The sequence below is a fragment of the Equus asinus genome, chromosome 5, assembly GCF_041296235.1.
Source record: "Equus asinus isolate D_3611 breed Donkey chromosome 5, EquAss-T2T_v2, whole genome shotgun sequence".
Classification (NCBI taxonomy): Eukaryota; Metazoa; Chordata; class Mammalia; order Perissodactyla; family Equidae; genus Equus; species Equus asinus.
The window spans coordinates 63,248,001-63,270,989 of record NC_091794.1 but is presented as its reverse complement, the minus strand read 5'-3'; the positions used below and the strand labels follow the sequence as shown (position 1 = coordinate 63,270,989).

The window sequence follows — 22,989 nt, the reverse complement described above, 5'->3', positions numbered from 1 at the left end:
ATATACCCATCCCTTCACGCAGTTACCGCTTGAATGTGCGCGGTGGGAACACTGAGACCTACTCTTTCTGCAAAGTTCAAGTGTACGATACAGTATTATTAACTACAGTCACCATGCTCTACATAAGGTCTTTAGAACTGATTCGTCTTAGGACTGAAAGTTTGTACCCTTCGGTCAACAGCTCTCATTTTCTCCCACCCCCACCTCCCTGTCTGGTAACCACCTTTCTGCTCTCTGTTACTAGGAGTTTCACTTTTTTTTAATCACACATGTAAGTGAGATCATATTTGTCTTTCTGTGTCTGGCTTATTTCACTGAGCATAGCGTCCTCCATGTTCATCCATATTGTTGCAAATGGTAGGATTTCCTTCCTTTTTTTAAGGCTGCATAATATTTAGGTGTGTGTGTGTGTACACCAGATTTTCTTATCCATTCTTCTATTGACAGACACTTAGGTTGTTTCCATATCTTGGCTACTGCGAATAATGCTGCAATGTAAAATGAGGACATTTAACTAGGTCTGTGTGATTCCTTCCAGTTTTAAAATTTTATGACCCAAAGGCAGTGGTTGCTAAACCCCTGTTAGTAAAACAGTTTGAGCATACAACCATAATTATTTATATTATAATTATAATTATTTAGTTTCAAAATGTACACATGGGTGCCAGCCTGGTGGCGTGGTGGTTAAGTTCACGTGTTCCACTTCAGTGGCCTGGGGTTTGCAGGTTTGGATCCCGGGCACAGACCTACAAACTGCTCATCAAGCCATGCTATGGCAGCATCCCACATACAAAAAATAGAAGAAGATTGTCACAGATGTTAGCTTAGCGACAATCTTCTTCAAACAAAAAGGAGGGATCTTGGCAACAGATGTTAGCTCAGGGCCAGTCTTCCTCACCAAAAAGAAAAACAAGTAGACATGTACCACAGTACTAGTACCTTATAGTAAGGAACACATACACACATGAAAATTTTAAAGGATGAGATTTTGGAATGAAATAAACAACATTTTAAATGTCTTGTTAATTGGGATGCTCCATCTGTCATTATCAATATCTCAAGCCACAATATAGATTTTGTCAATAAGGATAGTGAATGAGAATCCATTTTTTCAGGTAGCATTCTTAATCTTAAAGTTTTGTGTGCTGATTTTTGCCGTTGGGTTTGTTGTTGGGTTTTTTTCTCACGCTAGGAGAAAAGAGGCTTGTCTGCCTAACTGCTTTCTTGTTCATTTGTCCCTGCATGTTATTTAGCTGAAAGTCAACAGGTAACACTCATCTCTTACCCAGTAAGAATGCTTTAAGACACAGTAGTTAGACAGATGGAGGTAATTTTTTTTTTTAAGGAAGTTTAGCCCTGAGCTAACTGCTGCCAATCCTCCTCTTTTTGTTGAGGAAGAGTGGCCCTGAGCTAACATCCGTGCCCATCTTCCTCTACTTTATATGAGGGACGCCTACCACAGCATGGCGTGCCAAGTGGTGCCATGTCCGGACCAGCGAACGGTGGGCCGCTGAGAAGCAGAACGTGTGCACTTAACCACTGCGCCACCGAGCTGGCCCCAGATGGAGGTCATATTGATAGATATAACGCTAAATGGGCCCCTGCGCAGAAGAGAGTTAACAGAGCAGGCCTAAGCCGTTCTCCTTGCAAAGGCCTGCTTGCGAGGTTGGCCCTTGGCTGGCATCTGGGAACTTAGATTTCAGGACAGTACCTACCTGTTGATTGATAAATGTGGCTCACTGTGCCAAACTGTACAAATAATGTGGTTTATGCTGAATATCTGCTTTCCTTCTGGGGGCCTGGAATTTGGATATGTGCTAGATAAAAAGCACTATGTGACCAGTGACAAATAAAAATGGCAAGCAATGGGATATATTGGAGTATATGAGGAAGACATTTGCTATAAACTTAATTCGGCCTGACTTTGTTTTTTCCAAAAGGGCCTGACTGTGGCTGTTGAGCACGCATTGTATATCTGCTTAGACATTTCCTATGGCCAGAACAAAGGCCCTTGAGATAAAGGTGCAACTTCCCCCCGCATTGGCATTTCCTTAGGGATAAGCATCTTTCCTTAGGCTAGGAACTGATTTCTGCACTCACCTTTGACCACCCAGCTCACCTGTGGCCACTCAGCTGGAGACAGCAAACTGCCACCCTGCTGTGTTCACTGAGACAGAAGACCTACCTGTTGTTTCCATCAATCGCTGTGCCGACAGAGGAGTCTCGTGACTATTGTAAAAGGGACATTTCAATCCTATGTGAAACATCCTCTCTGGGGGTATATAACCACTCTGTGCACCCCACTTCTTTGGTGCCCTTTCTTCCTTCAGGAAGAAAGGCCCCAGGCCATGGTCCTCAGATTTCAGCTCAGAATAAACTCACCCAAATTTTCATTTATAGATTAGTTATGGATTATTTTCGTTGACACCAGCCCCCAAGGGACACTCTGGGCATCAATTCTCTAATGGACTTGATTCCCTGGTTGGCAGCGTTTCACATGTGTCGTCACAACTCAGTGCTGGGGGACTTGGGAGCATCCTGTGTGGCTCCTGCAGGAGAGGACTCCCGGAAGCTCGTGCCCAGGCCCTGCAGACTTCACCCCGTGCGCCTTTCCCTTTGCTGATTCTGCTGCGTGTCCTTTCTGTGTAATAAATCGTAGCCCTGAGTACAATTTGTGCTGAATCCTGTTGATGCGGGGTCCGTGAGCCGAGGAGTCGAAAGAAAGATTTCTTGGACTCTCAAGATCTGGCAGTAGTGCTCTTTTATTTAGAGAATAGTGTGGAATAGCATGGGGACAGGACCCATGGGCAGTCAGAGCTCCTGCTGCTGCAGGCATGGGGACAGAACCCATGGGCAGTGAAGAGCTGTTGTTGCTGCTGCATGGAGACAGGACCCATGGGCAGTCAGAGCTCCTGCTGCTGCCTCATGGGGACAGGACCCATGGGCAGTCAGAGCTCCTGCTGATGCCCTGAGTTGAGGGTTAGGGCTAATTTTATAAGGCATGGGTATGACAAATAAAAATGGCAAGCATTAGGATATATTGGAGTATATGAGGAAGCCATTTGGTATAAAACTAATTCGTCCTGATTCTTTTTTTCAAAAGGGCCTGACTGTGGCTATTGAGCACGCATTGCATATCTACTTAGACATTTCCTATGGCCAGAACAAAGGTCCTTGAGATAAAGGTGCAACTTTCCCCCACATTAGCATTTCCTTAGGGATAAACATTTTTCCTTAGGCTAGGAATTGATTGCTGCACTCACCTCCCAGCTCACCTGTGACCACCCAGCTGGAGACAACAGACTGCCACCCTGCTGTGTTCACTGAGACAGCAGACCTACCTGCTATTTCCATCAATCGCTGTGCCGACAGAGCAGTCTCGCGACTATTGTAAAAGGGACATTTCAATCCTATGTGAAACATCCTCTTTGAGGGTATATAACCACCCTTATACTGTGCCGACAGAGCAGTCTCGCGACTATTGTAAAAGGGACATTTCAATCCTATGTGAAACATCCTCTTTGAGGGTATATAACCACCCTTATACCCCGACTTCTTTGGAGTGCTCTGTTCCTTTGTGGAAAGACTCTCCCGGGTTATAATCCTCAGATTTAAGCTCAGAATAAACTCACCCAAATTTTCATTTATAGATTGGATATGGATTATTTTCGTCGACAGGTACATGACTCATTTTTACTGGAAAAAGAAAAGATGATGTAAAAAGTCATTAAATGATTTCAGTGCAGATGGGGTCTGGTTATGGTGCGGTCATATAACTTTAGATACGAATCTGGCCATATAGATCGGCATGTATATGATCCATGTGAGGATGCCCTGGGCTTCTCTCCCTGGGGCAGCCCTAATTCATACCATAAAAAATCCACCGGGTCATATAGTCCGGCATGTAGGCCAGGTCACCTTGGGCTTCTCTACCTGGGGCAGCCTTAATCCACATCACTGTGAGCCCCCCTGGAGAATCACTGAGCCTGGGGGTGGTCTTGGGGACCTCATGGCATGGCCTGCTAACACTCCCTGAAGGAAAATCACCTCAAACTCAGACCTTCCTTTGTTGAGGTATTTGACAAGAAAGAGCCTTTGTCAAACTTTCAATTTACTTATGAAAGCAAAAATAAACCCACATACAATATCTTAAGAACAATAGCAAGGAACACACTAGCTAGTCAAAGCGGGGCAACACAAATCTGTGCCTTCAGCCCATGTGCATCTTACTTTTTTATCACTTTGGGGCTCATTGGGCACACACACAGGATGAACTCAATAAATGCTTAAATACTGAAAAATATACATTCTGCAAATGCAAAGTGAAAATGTAAACTTTTCCAAATTTTTCATAACTTTTCCAAATGTTTAACTAAAACATCTCTTAAATTAGCATTAGGGAAATTGGGTGTTTTCTTAATTGTGCTGCCAACCACCTCTTAGATTAACTAGATGCATTTTTGTCCACACTTGGTCTAACACTGTCTAAAAAACAAACATTCCCCGCTCAATAACATGGATTCAGTTATAAATAATGTTCCCCTGTTATGAAACTACTTGAATTTAGACTCTCTTACTTCGGTTTGTATTGAAGTAGTTCTTAAATTCATTGAATTATGCCACCCCAGTTGTAACCATGCTGACAAAATAAGCCTGAGACCGTCCGCATGAACTAAGCAGGCCTCAAGGAATCACGTAGATGCAGAAGGCCGGTCTCAAAAGGCTGCAGACTGCGATTCCATTTACACCGCATTCTTGAAGTGACAAAACTATGGAGATGAAGAACAGATTAGTGCTTGCCGGAGCTGGGGACTGGGGGAAGGACGTGGGCAGAAAAAATAAAGTAAACAGAGCATGATTATTAATCGGGAATGTAGGAAGATGAAACCTATACATCATTTATTTGAAAAGTATTTATCATTACACATTTGATCTTTTTCATTTCCAACCCTAGACAGTTTTCACCTTGGTGATGACCTTGCTGAGTGGGAAACATAATATCTTTTTTTTTTTTTTTTTTTAAAGATTTTATTTTTTCCTTTTTCTCCCCAAAGCCCCCCGGTACATAGTTGTGTATTCTTCGTTGTGGGTTCTTCTAGTTGTGGCATGTGGGACGCTGCCTCAGCGTGGTCTGATGAGCAGTGCCATGTCCGCGCCCAGGATTCGAACTGACGAAACACTGGGCCGCCTGCAGCGGAGCGCGCGAACTTAACCACTCGGCCACGGGGCCAGCCCCCATAATATCTTTAATACATGAGTTAAATCTAAGATGATGTTCAAATGGACTGCAGGTAACTGTTTATGTCAATAATAAATACAGTAGATTACTTTTAAAACCCATACTTTGGACTTTTTATTACAGATGCAGTTGCTGACTTACCATAAATCAATGTGCTTAAAGTGCCATATGATAGCAAATGTTTAGCTTAACAGCATAAAATTGAGCAGAAACTGTAAAACATGTTTTATAGGTGCTATAAAACCCTGGGGCTGTAGGTCCTGCTTTTTTGCATTACTCTGATCCATCAAGTCCACTGAAAATCCCAGATAGCCAATACACTTGGGAATTGAAAATTGGCTTTCAGGGTTTTACTCACTTCGGCTGTTATGACCTCCAGGGAGAGCATCCTTTGTTTCCTAAGATGAGGAGAGAAGCACAGCTGGGGTAGGACCCACAGAGACTTAAAGCATCATATCCTGTATAATGTTCTTCTGTTACTAATCCATCCCGCTGCATCTGCCCCCACAGCCCCTTGTGGCCCCTTTAGCACCTGAAAAGAGGCAAACTGATATGGAAGCGGCTAGTCATTGTTTTAAAATGGTAGTGTCTGTGGGTAGTGGACACTCATTCATTCAGCAAATTGAGATTACTGCTCCACTTTAAGCACTCTTCTATGGTTCAACAACGGACAAGACAGAGTAGAGGCTGTGAGGACATGAGGACAGAGAGCTGTGGATGGATGTGAGGGACCTTTAGGATATAGAGGTAATCAGGATGGGTGATGAAAGCAGGTGAGAAAGATAGAGAAGTCAGAGATGATGCCCAGGCTCTTGGCTTGGCAGCTGTTTGGGCTATCGCCTGAGAGAGAGTACAGAGAAGGAAGCTGGGGCACTGAGAAAGGGAGGCTACATTGAATTTGAGATACTTGTGGGTAATCCGGTGGAAAATTCCAGTAACAACTGGTTATATGGATCAAGACCAGAAGACAAATTAAAAGGAGTTAACAGTGTTGGCCAAATTGAGAGGGACAGTGGACACTGAAATGTTATATCCTAAAGTTCTTGAATGTCAGAAATTAAGAAATTTAGCTGTCATTTAATCCAGCTCCTTTCTCTCATAGATTGAAGCCTTAGATGGATTGAGTAGCATGTGCGACCCAACTGTCCTAGACCTCAGAATGATACAGCACCTCTTACTTTCACGTTCGTGTGCCCGATGCACAGCAAGCCGAACACTGAGATACCGGTGCTTGGAGATGGAGAAAGGTCTTGTTCACATTGGCCAAGATGAGAAGGTAGGAGCATGGGTTCTCTCAAATCCTCCTTAACAAGAGCAGAAAGCAGGGAATTTCACAGAGCTAAGGGGCTTGGCAGGAGGAGTTTCAGAGTACTCCAGAGACGCCCTCAGGCCAGCTGGTGATCACAGCCTCACAGAAGGAATTCTCTTTCTTCTGCAAAACAAGCTCGCAAATTCTTGAGCCCCCTGAGTCGCCCTTCAAGTTAAACAAGAAACCAGCAAGCTGATAACATTCATCTATGTCTGTGTTGGGACCAAGGTCAAAAGGAAACCATGTTCTTGCTGACTATCTGCAGTAAGCCTCGGACACGTGGCCTCCAGAAGCTCTTGACCCCCAAATCAGACTTCCAGTCTGTAAAACAGCATCAGGCCATAATGAGGCATCTTGATTGGCCAGAAGAATTTAGTCTTTTACCAGACCCCCCTCCCCAGATACTTCAGGGGAGCCCTGGGGTTGTTAGATGGTCCACAACTCGCTCCGGATGGTCACAGCTCCCGTCCAGCCTCCCGAGCCTCCCAGCAGCTCCCTGCTCTCCCGCAGGACCCTCTTCCTCAGCCCATCTGGCCTCCTTCAGTTTTCGGGGTTCCTCCTGCACTGCTTCTCTCTGATGTGGACGTAGGCCCAGCTCCACGCTGTGTGGGAGGATCCCCAAGACTCTTCCTAATGCCACCACGAGCTTGCATACTCTCTGGTCCCAGTTGTGCCTCTCTGCTCTTCTCCTCACATCACTTTTCTACATGTTGAACATGGCCCCTTTTCCTTCAGCCCAAATGTACCTCTACAAATTTGCCAAATATAGTAGATGCTGCATGAAGACTTTGGGGCAACAGAGAAGGAGGAGAGCAAAACCCCGAACAGAGCATAGCCTGAGACTGAAAACTGGTGCTCATTTTTCTTAGAAGTTCCTGGGCCATCCTTCCCAAAGAGACCCCCTGCTGGCAGTCCGGACTCCTCAGGCTCATCTTCCCACCGCATCACTGGGTTCCCCCATCTCTCTCCTCACGTCTCACTTCTTTTCTTTTCTAAAGCTCTTAGCCTTCCTCCAGAGCTACCCTGAAACTCCAGATTCATCTCATTTTATTTTATGGGGCAATCTGGGTCTTCCCTCTCCCAATCACCCTAACACTTCTTCAAAAACAGCAAGAACAAAGCCCACTCAGGCCCCTGAAGATACTCCCACAATTTAAGAGGAAAAAGAGCTACATTACATACTCCTGGACAAATTATACTCATCTCCTAGAAGACAAATCAGTAATTTTGATTTTAAATAGGACCTTTATCCTCCAGTCAGTGCATCAGGAAGTAAACACTTCCTCCTGGAAACTCGTGTCATCTGGTGCTTGTCACACTGTTGTGCTAGTGAACTGACGTCGCTCACACTGACCAGCTCCGTGTCTGAGGGGCCCTGAGCGCTCCTCTTCAGACAACCCCAGAGCCACGTGAGAGACGCACTGAAACAGCAACGCTGTCATCTGTTTATGAACACGGAGTATCTGCGAGAAAGGAACATACTGATACTGGGATTTGGAATCTAGTTTATTTCTTGATGACTACAGGAGGAGATTTTATTAGAAACAAGAATATTCCTTGGCATATGCATGATGTCTCAACTCAGACAATAAAAATTAAAGGGTTTTGAGCATTTAAAAAAAATAATTCGGGGGCTGGCCCGGTGGTCCAGCACTTAAGTTCACAGGTTCCGCTTCAGCAGCCCAGGGTTCGCTGGTTCGGATCACAGGTGCAGACATGGCACCGCTTGGCAAACCATGTTGTGGTAGGCATCCCACGTATAAAGTAGAGGAAGATGGGTATGAATGTTAGCTCAGGGCCAGTCTTCCTCAGCAAAAAGAGAAGGATTGGCAGCAGATGTTAGCTCAGGGCTAATCTTCCTCAAAAAAAAATAATAATAATAATTAAAAAAAAATAATTTGTACATTTTACTTAAGGATTTCATGTGTGACCTAGAAAATGAAAAGGAAGAGCAAATATACCAGAAAGGGGGGGAAAGAGTATCACATCATTGCTTCACAGTTAATTAGGAAAACTTTTAACCAAAACAAATAACTGGGTAATAAATACCATGGAATTTTTTTTGACTGAATAAAGGAGAAATTTTTCCTGTGAAGTGAAAATAAGCAATTTGTTAAATACAGGAAATAACATTTTATGAATACGAATATTCTCTTCAAAGAGTCTGGGCTGGCAGCTCATTCAAATTTTCAGCGCCTGGAGGACAGCAAGACTTCATGCTGTTTGCTTGTGACTCACACACCTCTCGTGGTTAAGAGCAAGAATGTGTGTTATAAATCATGCTCTACCTGAATCCAACAAGCAGATGCCACTCCTTCTTTTAAGGAAGAGCGTGATAATGGATAATAGAATACAAACAAAGATGCAAATATCCCCAATGCTTGCAAATATCAGTAGTGAGTAACTAAGCATCGTTTCCAGTAAAGCTGGCCTTCAGACGCTCCTTTACCCGGTGGAAAGAAACCATTTTACCTTCCCATAATTCTATTGCTTATGGGAATGTAAGCTGACTTCACCAAACATCAATGCAAAGAGCATGATGCAGTGTTCAAGCCTACAGCACTGCTGCTCAGGGAAGTGGAAAAGAGAAAAGGTATTACTGGCAAAGTGGAAAGCAAGCATTCTTTCCAAATGCCCCGTTTTCGAGCTCCCAGGTAACTCAGCTTTACATTCTCACTGTGGGTGGGTCGACTCTGTTTAGGTAGTATATGAGTATCAGAGTGTATGAGTATGAGAGGCCAAAAATCTGCATCTATGTGAATAAAATCATCTCCTCCACCCCCAGTCCATGAAAGCAACACCTACCAGATCAGGACAGAATGCTACAAAATCACCCTGAAAAGACCAAAGGCTCTCAAGCCAAGTAAACTTGACTAGAAACTGATTTAACATGTAGGGGAGGAAGACATTTCCTCTACCCTCTCTGGGTTGACCTGGCCAGAGAACGAATTAAATTCACATGAGACAGAACAGCAGGAGAAAATTAAACAAAGCTTTATAACATGTATACATGGGAGAGGCTCAGGCAAGCTGAGCAACTCGCCAAAATGGCTGAAGCCCCCACCTTAAATATCATATCCAGCTAACGACAAAGGAGGATGTTGGGGGTGGAGGGGGTCAGTTACAGCAGGTTACCAGAAACAGGAATAAGATTATTACACAGATTTAAGTCCTTGCCTTTGGCATTGATTAAGAGTTTCTAGAGATAAGGTCATCCCCTTTCTTCTTCCTGGTACAGAGAGGGAAATGTCTTTATAGATGGAGAGTTCCTTTACAATGTAAATGTCTCCTAACAAAAGTAAGTAAATTCTACTTTTCAGTTGCTTTCCTTTCTGCAAAGTAACCAGCCTCAAATAATCATCATGCCAAAGAGACATATCTTGGGGTGGCCAATTCCAGGTCCCCACAGACGCATTAAAATCTCTAGAAAGAATGTGTCAACCAGAGGACTAGTTGGCCAGCCACAGAAACATAGAAAAGTAGAGGGCAGACAATTGAGAACAACGTCCAAGAGACAGATACTGGGGATGCCTTTTAAGAAACTTTAGTATGAAAGGAAAGCAGAACATTGTTTAGAAAGGAACAATGAATGGAAATGAGTTAAAATGAGAGCTGTTTGCGTGTAATTATATTCTCAGGGGAAGGAGCGAACAGAGAAAAAGTTCTAGGAAGGGAAAGAAGTGATGTGGGTGGGGATCCGTGTCTAGAAGGCAGGCTGGGGAGAGTCTGCCCCTAGGCTGAATTGTCGAGGGACAAGCAGGGACACAGGGCTCTGGGATCTGGGTGCAAGCCTTGGTCTGCCTGCTTTCTGGCTGAGAGACATTGTCAAGCTGAGGTTGAAGAGCAAGGATATGGTGGAAGAAAAGGCAGAGGACTGGGAGGTTGTAATAAGACAGCTAACTATTCAAGTTACGTATATCACAAGTGGAGCAGTTCCAGGTGTCGACACCGTTCATGGTGAGGCCAAGGAAGCTGAGTGCTGGAGGAGAGTAGAGGAGAGTGTCCTTGGCCTCAGAAACATCAAGGGTTTCTTCCCTGGGAAGCTGGGTGATGGTGGAAACAGCATGGCCACTGCTGGCCTTTGCTGCGGGAGACGGTTAGACATGGCCCAGAGCCTAATGAATGCTGGACAATTCATTCATTCATTCATTCACTCATTCAACAAACATTATCAAGGCCTCTGACTTTCTTAGACACTTGGAATACAGAAATCAAAATTGCAGATCCTACTTTCAAGAAGCCCACAGTCCGGAACTAGAGATGGCCCAGGAGCCAAAATACTATCACACAGAATGAGAAACACAATGAGAGAGGTGCATAAGGACATTGTGGGACCCCAGAAGGGAATACCTTTTCAGAAGGTAGAGGATGAGAATGAATGAGGAGCGGCAGATGACAGACATGAACACGTGCAGAGAAGCATGAGTCTTAAAGAAGAGATTTTATAAGAGGGTGTGAGACTCACTGTCCAGAAACCACCAGGGTCAGCTGGGAAATGCTGATCACAAGGGATGAACAGTCTTCATATCAGGGCACCAGAACCATCTCCTCCTCTTTAATCTTTCCTGCACCCCAGACCCTAAGCCTTAAACTAGGGTGTCTCCACCCTGGCCTTCCCCACCCCCAAAGTGCTCCCAATCCAGCATCTCCTAACCCTAAGCAAAAATCACCCTTTTCCCTTAGCTACCCATCAGAATTGGAACTAACTCACTGCCATGTGAAGCTCTGGTTGTCCTATTGTTCCCAAGGCACTGGCCTGGTAAAGGAGGATGCTTGCTGTGGTAGACTGTATTTTCCAGAAACGGCTGCAAAATATTTCTGATTCCACATGCTCATCCAGAGCCTTGCTGCTCCCCCATTAAGAAGTGGAGTCTTTTCCCCTTCCTTTTGAAATTTGGCCTTTGTAACTTCTCTAATGAAAAGAACCACTTAGAACTGCTCACCTATGCCCTCCCCTCCCCCGTCCATGTGCACCATCTGTTCAGGCTCTCTCCTCTCCAGCTGCCTCCCTGACATGAGGCCACAATGGGCAGGTTGTTTTTAACAAACATGGCAAGATACTACCTTAAGATATTTATCTGTGGGTTTTTCTTTCTCCACTTCCTGGTACAATAACCAAGTGGCCTCATGGAAAAGGAAGGTTGATAGAGAGGGATTGAAAAGAGCCAAAAATAGTCAAGGTTGAGCTTTGTGACTCCAAAAGAGCTTTTGAGAATCAAAAAGTGAGGCTAGGAGCATGAAGCACGTGGATAAACATGGAACAAGGAGAAAGACTAGAGGAATTGCTGGACAAACACACCCCAATGCCTCCCAGGGAGACCAGAGTAGGTCTGCTGGGCTGGGCGAGGGCAGGAGCAGGGAGGAGCAGGTCAGCATTGGAAGCCTGGGGAGCACCTGAGAGGCTTCCCCATCCCCACCGCTCCCCTCAAGGCCCTCAGCTGCTGCATGTCCCCAGAGATGTTCGCTGAGCCCCATCCACACTCCCCTGAATGAATGCCCGCCCCCACTCGGTGCTTCAGGACTCTTATGAGCCCCGGGTATCTGTCAGGAATGCTTTCAGCTGCAAGTGACAAAAAATATAATGAGCAGTGCCTTAAACACTAGCGGCTTACATTTTTCATGTAACAAGAAGGCTAGAGGTGAGCAGTTGCTTTGTAAAAAGGCAGATTCCCCAGGACCCAGTCCCTGAGATTAGGATTCAGTTAGTTCTGGAATGATCTCCAGGGATCTATAATTCCTGAAGCTTCCCAGGTGATCCTAATTGGCAACCTGCCGTGGGAGCCACTGCTCCCAAGTTCACTAAACCTTCTGTGCTCTCCCCTCTTCTGGGTTTTGAGTCCTTTAGCTTCCAGAGGCGTCAACAGCACCGCCGGTGAACTCCTGATTCATTTATTGATTCACGTGGTCAACAAGCAGCAATTGCTCACCTTTTTTACGTGGCCAACGCAAGTTCACTGAGGGGTGTGAACTGTGCCAGGAGACATGGGGATTCAGCAACATTCTCAGACCGAGTGGAATGTCCACAGAGTCAATTTGAAGTCCTTCCTTTCCCGCTGGAGAGAGCTGGAGTAACGGCCCGAGTAAGCATGCGGAGTCGAGTGCCCTCTTCTGCCTTCATTTCCTCTCGAACTCTCATGACAACATAAAGATTCTGTTAAAAGCAACAAAATCCTCAAAGACAAAGCTAAAAGAAAACGCAAGCAGAATGCAGAGATGTGAACAAAATGTCGGAAACTGGAAAGCAGATAGTGATGAGTGACTTGAAGACCAGGGCTGCAGAGAGGAGGCAGGAAGCTGACAGACTGGTCCCATAGAGCCCCTGAACACACAGGACCAGAAGCCCCAGGAGACCTCTCAGGAGGCGGGGTGTGAGTTAAAAGTTTGCACCAAATGCTGGGGGACCCCTGGATTTCTTCACCACCCTACCAGCCAGGTATCTCCATCATCAAACAGAAAACATGCTGGAGAAGGGATTAAGGGCAAGTCAGCGTGCTGAGCAAATGCTGAGATCCACCAGCAACGTTTCACCAGCACATCTGAGAATGCCGGCAGCCCAGCTTAGACACCTCAGTTTCTCCAGGGAAACCGAGATCCTCAAAGAAAAGACAGAGACAATGATACTGGGAATCCTAACCCAACATAGAAATCCAGAGGAAACCAAGACAGCACAAAGAGCAGAATAAACTTTCAGGAAAACCATAATTAATATCTTAACAGAGGCAATAGAAGATAACTGCACCAATGAAAAAAGACCAGACTATTCATAGAACCAAAATGCATTCTCAGTTTTAAAAATTATAAAAACAGGAAGAAAAGATTCAATAGAATCCAAGCATGCTTTATTGGGAAGCTGCTGCCGGATGTACTCCACCAAAATGAGGGGGTAAACCAGGAAAAAAGAAGACAGAAGATTCAAGAAACAGGGATCCAACAAAGGAGGGCTGGTGACACATGAGACAGGAAGCCAGCGGGCTCCAGGGAGGGTGTCGTAAAAGTCAAAACCAACAGATTAGCTGAGCGCATGGACTATTAGGGGGAGATTAACCGTCCGGAAAGAGTTGGAGGTGGGGACAGGTATAGATCAAAACATAAGATAATTTTGAACTCCAGCAGGGGGGAAAAAGGCATATAACAAAGGAATCATTCTCAGTGTACACCGCATGCCTTATCTGGGAAGAATAGTTACAACAATCACAACAGTGTTAACTTTGAATATTGATTTAACCAAAAATTATAATATAATTACTTTGGAAGAATGGGAGAACAAGAGTGCTAAATCTTCATCTTTCATAGGAGGAAGTCAAGAGTTTATATCTAAATCTGAAAAATCAATACGGAAGCATATTATTTACCCACATGGGGGAAACATCTAGAAGAAGCCTCTGAGTCAGTTGAAAGGGAGACTTCTGTTTCTCTGATGGGGAGGGCCGTGTGGGAAATGGTAATCTGTCAGACCACGGGGAATTTTTATGGTCAAAAAAACCCAGACTTTTGTAATCCTTTCCCTCCAGCTCACGGGGTTCAGCCAAAGTCGTCCCTTGAGGATTGCCAAGTGTGAGTTCTGAGGAAACACACAAACGCACACAGTGAACTTCGTTGGACTCAGTTTCATCCTTTTTTCCTAAGCCAGAAGTGTCATGACAGACAGGGAAGAAGCCAGGGCCCCTGCGGGCCTGTGGGGGCGTTTGTACAGAAGGCTGTTCCCCGGGCCTCTGGCATCTCTGTTTCTTACCAACAGGAAGAGCTGCGAGTGGCCTCGCTAGTCACCCTGTACCCAAGTGCCAGGCACCAGGTACGTGTTCGAACAAATGAAAGAATCAGTGAGTGAACAACAAACGAAGCCATTCGTTTTCATGCACTGTAAACGCTTCACCCATGCAGGACCGACCGACACTGTCTGCCTCCAGCGCTTCCTTCTGATTCACTCGGAGACTTAATGCCTCTTAGGTATTTGTCAAATGTGAAGTGGGCACCTCTCACGTGTCAGGTTTACTCCGGCCTTCAAAGATATTACAATCTGTTTGGGAAGGCAAAATACAAATAAGGAAAACTCAAACTCATGGCCACAGACAGTCGAGGTGTGGGTGCGCAGGAAGAAGTTATTGTGGGACTTGAACCCGTAACCGTAGGAGGAGTGACTTTCCTGACACTGGCTGCAAAGCCCCTAGAGTCTTTTCCAAGTGTTTTTTTCACACTGAGGCTGGGAAGATGGAGGGAGAGAGTAACACCCTTGTTGACACAAGTCAACAGAGCATGAATTTGGTTGCCTTCCCACAAGCATTCTCCTGTTTACCTTTGTGCTTTCACGCTAAGGTAGAGAAATCACCGTTCCTCGGGTGATCAAATCTGCCGGCCTTTCCTCCTGGCCAGGAGGGCAATGCAGGGGCACTTGCCAGAGGCCTGCTCTGCTCACTCCAGGACTGCAGGTGTCAATTGACTTCCGCCATTCGGACATTTCTTCCCACTGGAACAACGATCGAACCTTTATCCAGGAGTAGCCAAGAGAACCTGGTCTGGGCCCGTCTTTTGGTGTTTACTAATTGTGGAATTCTGTGTCTCCACCCCCGTGTCCTCAGGAATCCACCATGTCCGGTGCAGGCCCCACTAACTGACGACGGAGTAGCCTCTTCCTCATGCCAGGAGAAGGAACGTCCTAATAGAGAAGAGTTCTTAGTCTCATTCAGCACTTGATCAGACTTCAAAATATAGGATCTTCACTAAATGCATTTCTTTAGATCTGACTACTTCGCTTTGATTTACTCTTGTAAAAATATCCGGAGGTGCAATACTCTTACAGTTTTGTAAATATTCCTTTTTAGCAAAATGCATGCCCTTGGCATTTAACTATCCCTGATTTTGCGAAGTAAGATAACTTACAAGAGGAGTACAATCCTTACAAGGCTCTTACACTCTGTGGAGCCGTCACTTCTGGGGATCTGGTTGTGTGTGTGTGTTGGGGTGCTCAGTTCTAACTGTGTGCATTCAGAACACAGGCTGGAACAGAGTGGTCCCTCCAGAAATATTTTACATGAATGAAAAACAAAAACCTTGCATCTGATGGCCATAAGCTTATCCTCTCATGATCTGAGGGAGTGTTGGAGAGTTTTATTTTGTGTTCTCTTCAAATCCACTCGTCCCTCCTGTGAGCTTACACAGACTCAGCGTACTTGGTCTGAGGCTGCCCTGGGAACGAACTTATGCTGCTTAATCCAGGGCTGTGTCTCAAGCGTAAGTGAGAAGGCCTCCCTCCCTCCTCTTTCCAAACCCTGTCCTTGAGAGGCCAGCACCAGGAGGACGGGGCTCCAGGCTCTCTTGTGTGATGACAGTGTAGGGCAGAGGACAGCTGGAGGTCTGACTCTAGACACCTTGGGAAGAAGGTCCCGATAAGCCCTTGAGTAAATGTGTGTTAGTGAATTTAATGAATCCAGCCATGTTCCACTCAAGGATTCTGTCGTGGGGGCTGGGCACCTAGTATGCATCCATGGCCGACAAGACAGACACAATCTGCTTTCAAGCAGCTTGCAGTCTTTTGGGGGAACTGGAAGTTACAGTCCTGTAGGGGCACATACAGGGACACATGGCCCAGACAGCCACCGAGGGTGACCTCCAAGACTTGACACTGAAAGGTGAGTAGGAATGGTCAGGCCAAAGCAGGTGGGCAAGGAGAGGGCTCCCAGCAGGGGAACAGCCTTGGTCAAGGCCCCTAGGTGAGAGAGACTGTGATGTCTTTGCGGTAAACCTGGAACAGAGAGTGCAACGGAGGGAAGCAGCTGCCAATGGCGGACGGTGAGGGAAGCAGGGGACAGATCACAGATATCCATTAAGTAGTTATGTATTTGGGTCTAGAGCTCAGGAGAGAACCCAGGCTGAAGGCAGGGATCTGGACAGCATCAGCACAAAGACGGTAGCGAAAGCCATGGAAGTGGCTGAGCGTGTGCATAAGGAGAAGAGAAAACAAGGACAGAACCCCGAGGAGCACCACTGTTTAAAGGCAGGACAACGGAAGAGTCTGCAGCACTGAGAGGACGCAACCAGAGAGGTGGGAGGAAACCCAGGAGGGGGGGTTACAGACGCACGAGAGGAGAGAGTTGCAGGTGGGTGGAAGCCATTGTCCAGTGATGCTGAGAGATGAAGATAAGGGCGGAAAAGCATGTGTTGGATTTTGAAGCAAAGTAGTTGCTTTGAGTTGAGTTGTGTCCCCCAAAATCCGTATGTCGAAGACTTAACCTCCAGTACCCGAGCACGTGACCGCGGTTGGAAACAGGATCTTTAAAGAGGTAGTTAAGGCAAAATGACATCACATGGGCGGGCCCTGGTCAGGCGTGACAGGTGTCCTCACCAGAGGAGGAGACTAGGACCCAGAGACACACAGAAGGAAGCCCACGTGAAGACACAGGGAGAAGGCAGCCGTCCGGTCTGCAGGCCAAGAAGAAACCAGCGCTCCTCAGACACCTTGATCTCGGCCTTCCAACCTCCAGAACTGTGAGGAAATAAACTTCTGTCGCGTTAGCCAGCCACCCCCCGGTCTGTGGTACTTCGCGGTGGCAGCCCTCGCAAACCTACACAGCGATAACGGGGACTGTGACGAGAGGGTACTTCGAGAGCAGCTTGACGGGAACCCAGGTGGCAGGGACGGAGGAGTGAGCAATGAGGAAATGTTCAATGACAGAGAAGACGATTGCCAAACCCTGCCTGTGAAGTGGAAGAGAGGACACTGGAGCACCTGGAGGAGGCTGTGAAGTCGGTGGAGGGGAACTGACTAGTTGCTGGATTAGTTAGTTGGTTTAAAAGTGAAACAGCTAGTTGTTAATAGTTCTCCAACTGAAGAATCAGAGCACATTTCAAGAAGGCTAGTTTAAGGTTCCAAGGCTAGAATTTAAGCAAGACCAAGCTAAGACACTCCTACTACTCAGGGCCCTAGAGCGGCACTCTCCAATACCGCAGCCACTGGCTTCGGGACTTACTGACATTTAAATCAACTACAATTGAATAAAATTTAAAATTCAGGGGCCTGCCTGTGGTGGCGCAGCAGTTAAGTGCGCACATTCCGCTTTGGCAGCCCAGGGTTCACCGGTTCGGATGCCAGGTGCAGACATGGCACCGCTTAGCACACCATGCTCTGGTAGGCGTCCCACATAGAACGAGGAAGATGGGCACAGATGTTAGCTCGGGGACAGTCTTCCTCAGCAAAAAGAGGAGGATTGGCAGCAGATGTTAGCTCAGGGCTAATCTTCCTCAAAAAGAAAAAAATGTTTTTAATTCAGTTCCTCAGTCACACTTGACTCATTTCAGGTGCTTAATGGCAAGATATGACTAGTGGCTACCATGTTAGGCAGCATAGATATCACAGAACATTTCCATCATCACAGAAAGGTCAATTAGATAATGGTGCCCTGGAATTATTTATATTGTTGTCAAGTGAAGGGCTGATGCAAACTCCACAGCTTCACGAAGTGGGGCTTAAATGAATAGGGGAGGGTGAGCAAGAGAATGTGGTGGTTCCCAAGCCACTTGTCATTCGAGAAAGATGTGCTTAGGTCAGGCACAGCCAGACACAGCCTGGCTTGTGCTCCGGGAGAAAGAGCAGCCTGTGGCTCTCCCTTTTGCTGTGCACTTGGAGATTTGAGAGCAAGCAGGAGAAACTGACTGAGGGTATGATGGAAGCCTGGTGGTGGAGATGAATCTTCTGCCAGCTGACCGGGGGTGCCTCTCCCGGGGGCCAGGAGGGAAGCTGAGCCATGGAAGTCTCTGGGAGGGACGCCTGTACCCAGTGGCTTATTGCTAGTAAGCCAAAGAGATTAGGGTCATCCAGGGGACAATTCTACTTGGATCTCCTCAATAAGTCTCTCTTTATGTTAGACAAGGATTGGCCTCCCAGGCATTTCCAGGCACTGTCTCTGGTACCAGAAAGGATGAAATGATTTCCTTTTCTGTAACCATTCTACTGGCATTTTGTTGTTGTTGTTGTTAAAATGAATGTACTTGTTCCTTTTCATTTTTTAAGACAAAGCCATATCTGACTCTGTATTTTTTTCTTTTTTTATTGTTAAGATATATATAACATAAAATTTACCATCTGAACCTTTTTTTTTTTAAAGATTTTATTTTTCCTTTTTCTCCCCAAATCCCCCTGGTACATAGTTGTATATTCTAGTTGTAGGTCCTTCTAGTTGTGGCATGTGGGACACCACCTCAGCATGGCTTGATGAGCAGGTCATGTCCGTGCCCAGGATCCAAACCTCCAAAACCCTGGGCCGCCTAAGCGGAGTGTGTGAACTTAACCACTCAGCCACCAGGGCCGGCCCCATCTGAACCATTTTTAAGTGTACGGTTCAGTGTATTAAACTCATTCATGCTGCCGTGCAGCCATCACCACCACCCATCCCCATAAGGCTTTTCATCTTGTAAAACTGAAACTCTGTAGCTATTAAACAATAACTTCCCATGTTCGCCTCCCCCCAGCCCCTGGGGATCACAGCCCCTGGGTATCGTCACTCTGTTTTCTGTCTCTATGATTTTGACTCCTCCAAGTACATCATATAAGTGGGATCATACAGTGTTTGCCTTTTGGTGACTGGATTACTTAATTTAGCATAACGTCCTCAAGGCTCACCCACGTTGTAACATTGCAGAATTTCTTTCCTTTTTAAGACTCAATAATATTCCATTGTATGTATATACCACCTTTTGCTTATCCATTCATCCGTGATGGGCACTTGGGTTGCTTCCACGTTTCAGCTGTTGTGAATACTGCTGCTGTGAACATGGGTGTACAAACATCTCTTTGAGACCCTGCCTTTAATTCTTTGGGGTGCAGACCCTGAAGTGGGATTGCTGGCTCATCCAGTAATTTTTTAATTTTTTGAGGTGCCTCCATACTGTTTTCCATAGCGGTTGTACCATTTTACATTCCCGCTGATAGTGCACAAGGGTTCCAATTTCTCCACATCCTCACCAACACTTACTGTTTTCTATATTTTGATAGTAGCCTTCCTAATGGGTGTGAGAGGGTTCTACTGGCACTTTTTTGAGTACTCTAGGTTAAAGGTGTCCACCCAAAACTGACCGCAGAGCCCCCCTGGCCAGGCTCTGACACCTCAGCTCAAGCTGCCAGTAGGGTTTGCTGCAGCCCATCCCACTAAAGGGGCCCATTACCCTCGGGGCCAGCAAAACTACACACACACAAACTTGAAAGCTGTCGTTTTTTTAAGAAATGTGATCATAGTTAGAAAGTTCAAACGGGGCTAGCCTGGTGGTATAGTGGTTAAGTTCACGCCCTCCGCTTCGGTGGCCTGGGGTTCGCCGCTTCGGATCCTGGGCGTGGATCTACGTGCTGCTCATCAAGCCACGCTGTGGCAGGCGTCCCACATACAAAGTAGAGCAAGATGGGCACGGATGTGAGCTCAGGGTCAATCTTCCTCAAAAACAAAAACAGAAATGTTCAACCAGCATAGACGAGTATAAAGTGAAAAGTAAAATCTCTTCCTGCTGCTCCCTGACCTCCAGCATTCTGCCACCCAGAGAGAACCACAGGTGACAGCTTCTTGTTGTTGTCCTCATGGAAATTTGTATTCATTTCCACACACACCCGGCATAAGTGATCAGGATGACACTATTGAGCTCATAAATTTTGTCTTTTAAAATATGTGTGTGTGTGTGTGTGTGTGTGCGTATACACCATGCACTCCTCTGTCACGATACCCACCAGGTCATGGCTCTGACCTAAGCTGTGGGCTGCGTCTTATAGGAGCCTATGTATATATTTTACACAAACAAAAGCTTGCCTTATACACTTTCTGTAACCTACTTATTTTTTTAACCTTAAAAATACAGCACAGTGTGATGGGTTAATTTTATGTGCCAACTTGCCTGGGCCACAGGGGCTCAGATGTTCAGCTAAACGTTATTCTGGGTGTGTCTGTGAGGCGTTTCTGAGTGAGATTAGCATTTGAATCCCTACACTGGTAAAGCAGGTTGGTCTCCTCAATGTGAGAGGACAACATCCGGTCCACTGAGGCCAGTGCAGAACAAAAGGGGACATGAGGGACAGGTTGCTCTCTCCACGCCTGCCGCTTTTCCAGCTGGGACACCAGCCTTCACCGGCGCTCCGACTGGAACTACACTGCCAGCTCTCTTGGGCCTCCAGCTTGCACATGGCAGCTCTTTTAACGATTCTTCCTAAAAATCACACCTCCTCTCATTGTCTGATCTCAAGCTGCTTCACATTTTCGTCTGATTAGTTTTCTATCCAAGAATGGCTCTGACCTCTGCCAGGATCATCACCTTAGAAACGATCCCGGGGACTTCCATGAAAGGCCCCTTGGGGAGAGCAGAGCAGGCCATCAGTAACCCACGGGGGAAGTGGAGCAAGGGGCAAGTGGACAGACCTTCCGGACAGGCAGCCTACAAGACACACAGGGCAGGTCATGAGGAAGGACCCTAACGTGCTGCCCTCACCTCGAAGCTCCACATTCCATTGTTGGGCCCTTCCAACACATCAGAATTTCATATCCTTTGTGCTTTCAAGAGAACAAACCCACAGTTTTTATTTATTTACTTTTCAATAAGTTTAAATCCTTGAGGGGGACGGCATCGCATGCATTCTCTGTGCAATGGCATCAGCAGGAAGGCTGCTTCTGAGTTTGGCAGAAACCATGCCACTCTTTCCATGGGCATGAGTTACCTTTCCCCAGATTCCTCTGGTTTTGCTCTGTTTGCCACCAGGAGTCACTGTGTTGTGCTTTATGCTCATAAGCACATCTCTTGCCCAAACAGAATTCAGTTTCAAGTCAGGCATAAACACGTTCAATTTTAAAAAGAGCTGTGCGCTCCCTCTGGTTCCAGAGACCTGGTTTATAGCCAGCAAAAATGGCCCTGGACCACAGCCTCCAGACATAGTTACTGTTCTGGAAGTCCTATTCCCAGCGGCTTCCACAGGCTCCAAGATGGTGGAAAGAATGAATTTGATCTCTTTTGATAGCATAAGAATCTCCCTCTAATTAGAGAAGAACAAAGTACTTTTTTATTCAATTTGTCCCAAAATAAACTGTTTGCTGAGTCTAAGATGTAGTGATACAAGCAGTCCTGAATCTTACTCAGATTCCTTAAAACTAGCTTTAATTTCCAGAAGATTGATACCATATTATTTTGTTGGTACTGTTGGTACTGTTTATTATTTTGCGATGAAAAATTAACACTACAAAAGAGTAACAGTTTGGGGCCAGCCCGGTGGCCCAGTGGTTAAGTTCGCGAGCTCCACTGCGGCAGCCCAGGGTTTTGCTGGATTGTGGGGACATGGCGCTGCTCATCAAACCACGCTGAGGCGGCATCCCACGTGCCACAACTAGAAGGACCCACAATTAAAAATACACAACTATGTCGGGGGGGTGGGGGGCTTGGGGAGAAAAAGGAAAAATAAAATCTTGAAAGAAAAAAGGTAATAGTTCCACTAATAATTCCACCAGAGAAAAATAACGTCATGTCTCACTATTGAGGTTTGAAAGACAGCATATCAGTTCACACGGACATCGCCTCAAAATTCATAATTAATCCCCAAATGATGCAAGTAAAAGTTCCGCAGACCAGGAAAGAGGAAAGTAGAAAGCAGCTCCATGAAGTGTCAAGATTGCTCAACCTATGGCCCAAAGCCATACCCCCTGGAGCCGTGTGAGGGCGTTCTCAGGCCCAGGAGAGTCAGCGGGAGAGAACTCGCACGGCCTGGGGCGCGGCGGACGCGGGAGACGTGATTCAGGAGGCCTCAAGGCCCCAGAGTCAGTAATAATAACAGTATTTAGCACTCCTGGGGTGCTTTTGAAACTTTAGAAGCCCTTCAAAGCCCCACCCTGGGCCCAAGGCACCGAGGTGCTGAGAAAGGTCCCTGCTACAGAAGTCATGTAACCTGATATCCTGGGTGCTGGCGGACAGCCCCGGGGCGGGGAGGAACCGATCCCGATGCGCGGGGCTCCGGGACACGCGCCCTCCTCCCTGAGCTCCGGCGGCCGCCTGTCCTGTTCCCGTCCGTTCGCAGCAGGGCACAGAGGGAGCCCTTCCAGACGCGGTCTGGTCAGGCCTCGCCTCCATCATTAGAACAAAGACCAGCCCTGACCGCGTCTTCAGGACGCGGTGCGCGCCCCTGCCCCCTGCTCCGCCGCCGTGCCCCGCCCGCGCGTCCTCTGCCGGCTCCGCCAGCGCTCCGGGAGGGCACCCCCGCCCCGGAACAGCACGGGCCGCTCCCCCGCACCGGCGCGCTCCTCCCCCGCCCGGAGACCGACGGGCCGCTCCCCCGCGCCCGCGCGCTCCTCCCCCGCCCCGGACACCCACGGGCCTCTCCCCGGCACCGGCGCGCTCCTCCCCCGCCCCTTCGCCTCGTCCCGCGCCCGGCTTCAAGGTCTGTCCCGTGATAAACCTCCTGCCCCAGACTAGTTTACCTCTCCCAGCACCA

The 22,989-nt window shown here is 46.8% G+C and overlaps 1 long non-coding RNA gene across 6 annotated transcripts; it reads right to left on the bottom strand.

Moving 5' to 3' along the window:
- Positions 1-2,925: 2,925 nt before the first annotated feature.
- Positions 2,926-22,789, bottom strand: LOC123285956 (uncharacterized). Of its 6 annotated transcripts, none has more exons than XR_011503349.1 (3): positions 14,437-22,789; positions 12,476-14,109; positions 2,926-8,403 (listed from the first exon to the last, which is right to left on the bottom strand). It is a non-coding gene; the product is annotated as an uncharacterized lncRNA (long non-coding RNA). The 6 variants fall into 6 exon arrangements; XR_006528063.2 differs by having other exon boundaries at positions 2,928-8,403; positions 12,476-14,565; positions 14,842-22,789; XR_011503345.1 differs by having other exon boundaries at positions 2,930-8,403; positions 12,476-15,201; positions 16,888-22,789.
- Positions 22,790-22,989: the final 200 nt, after the last annotated feature.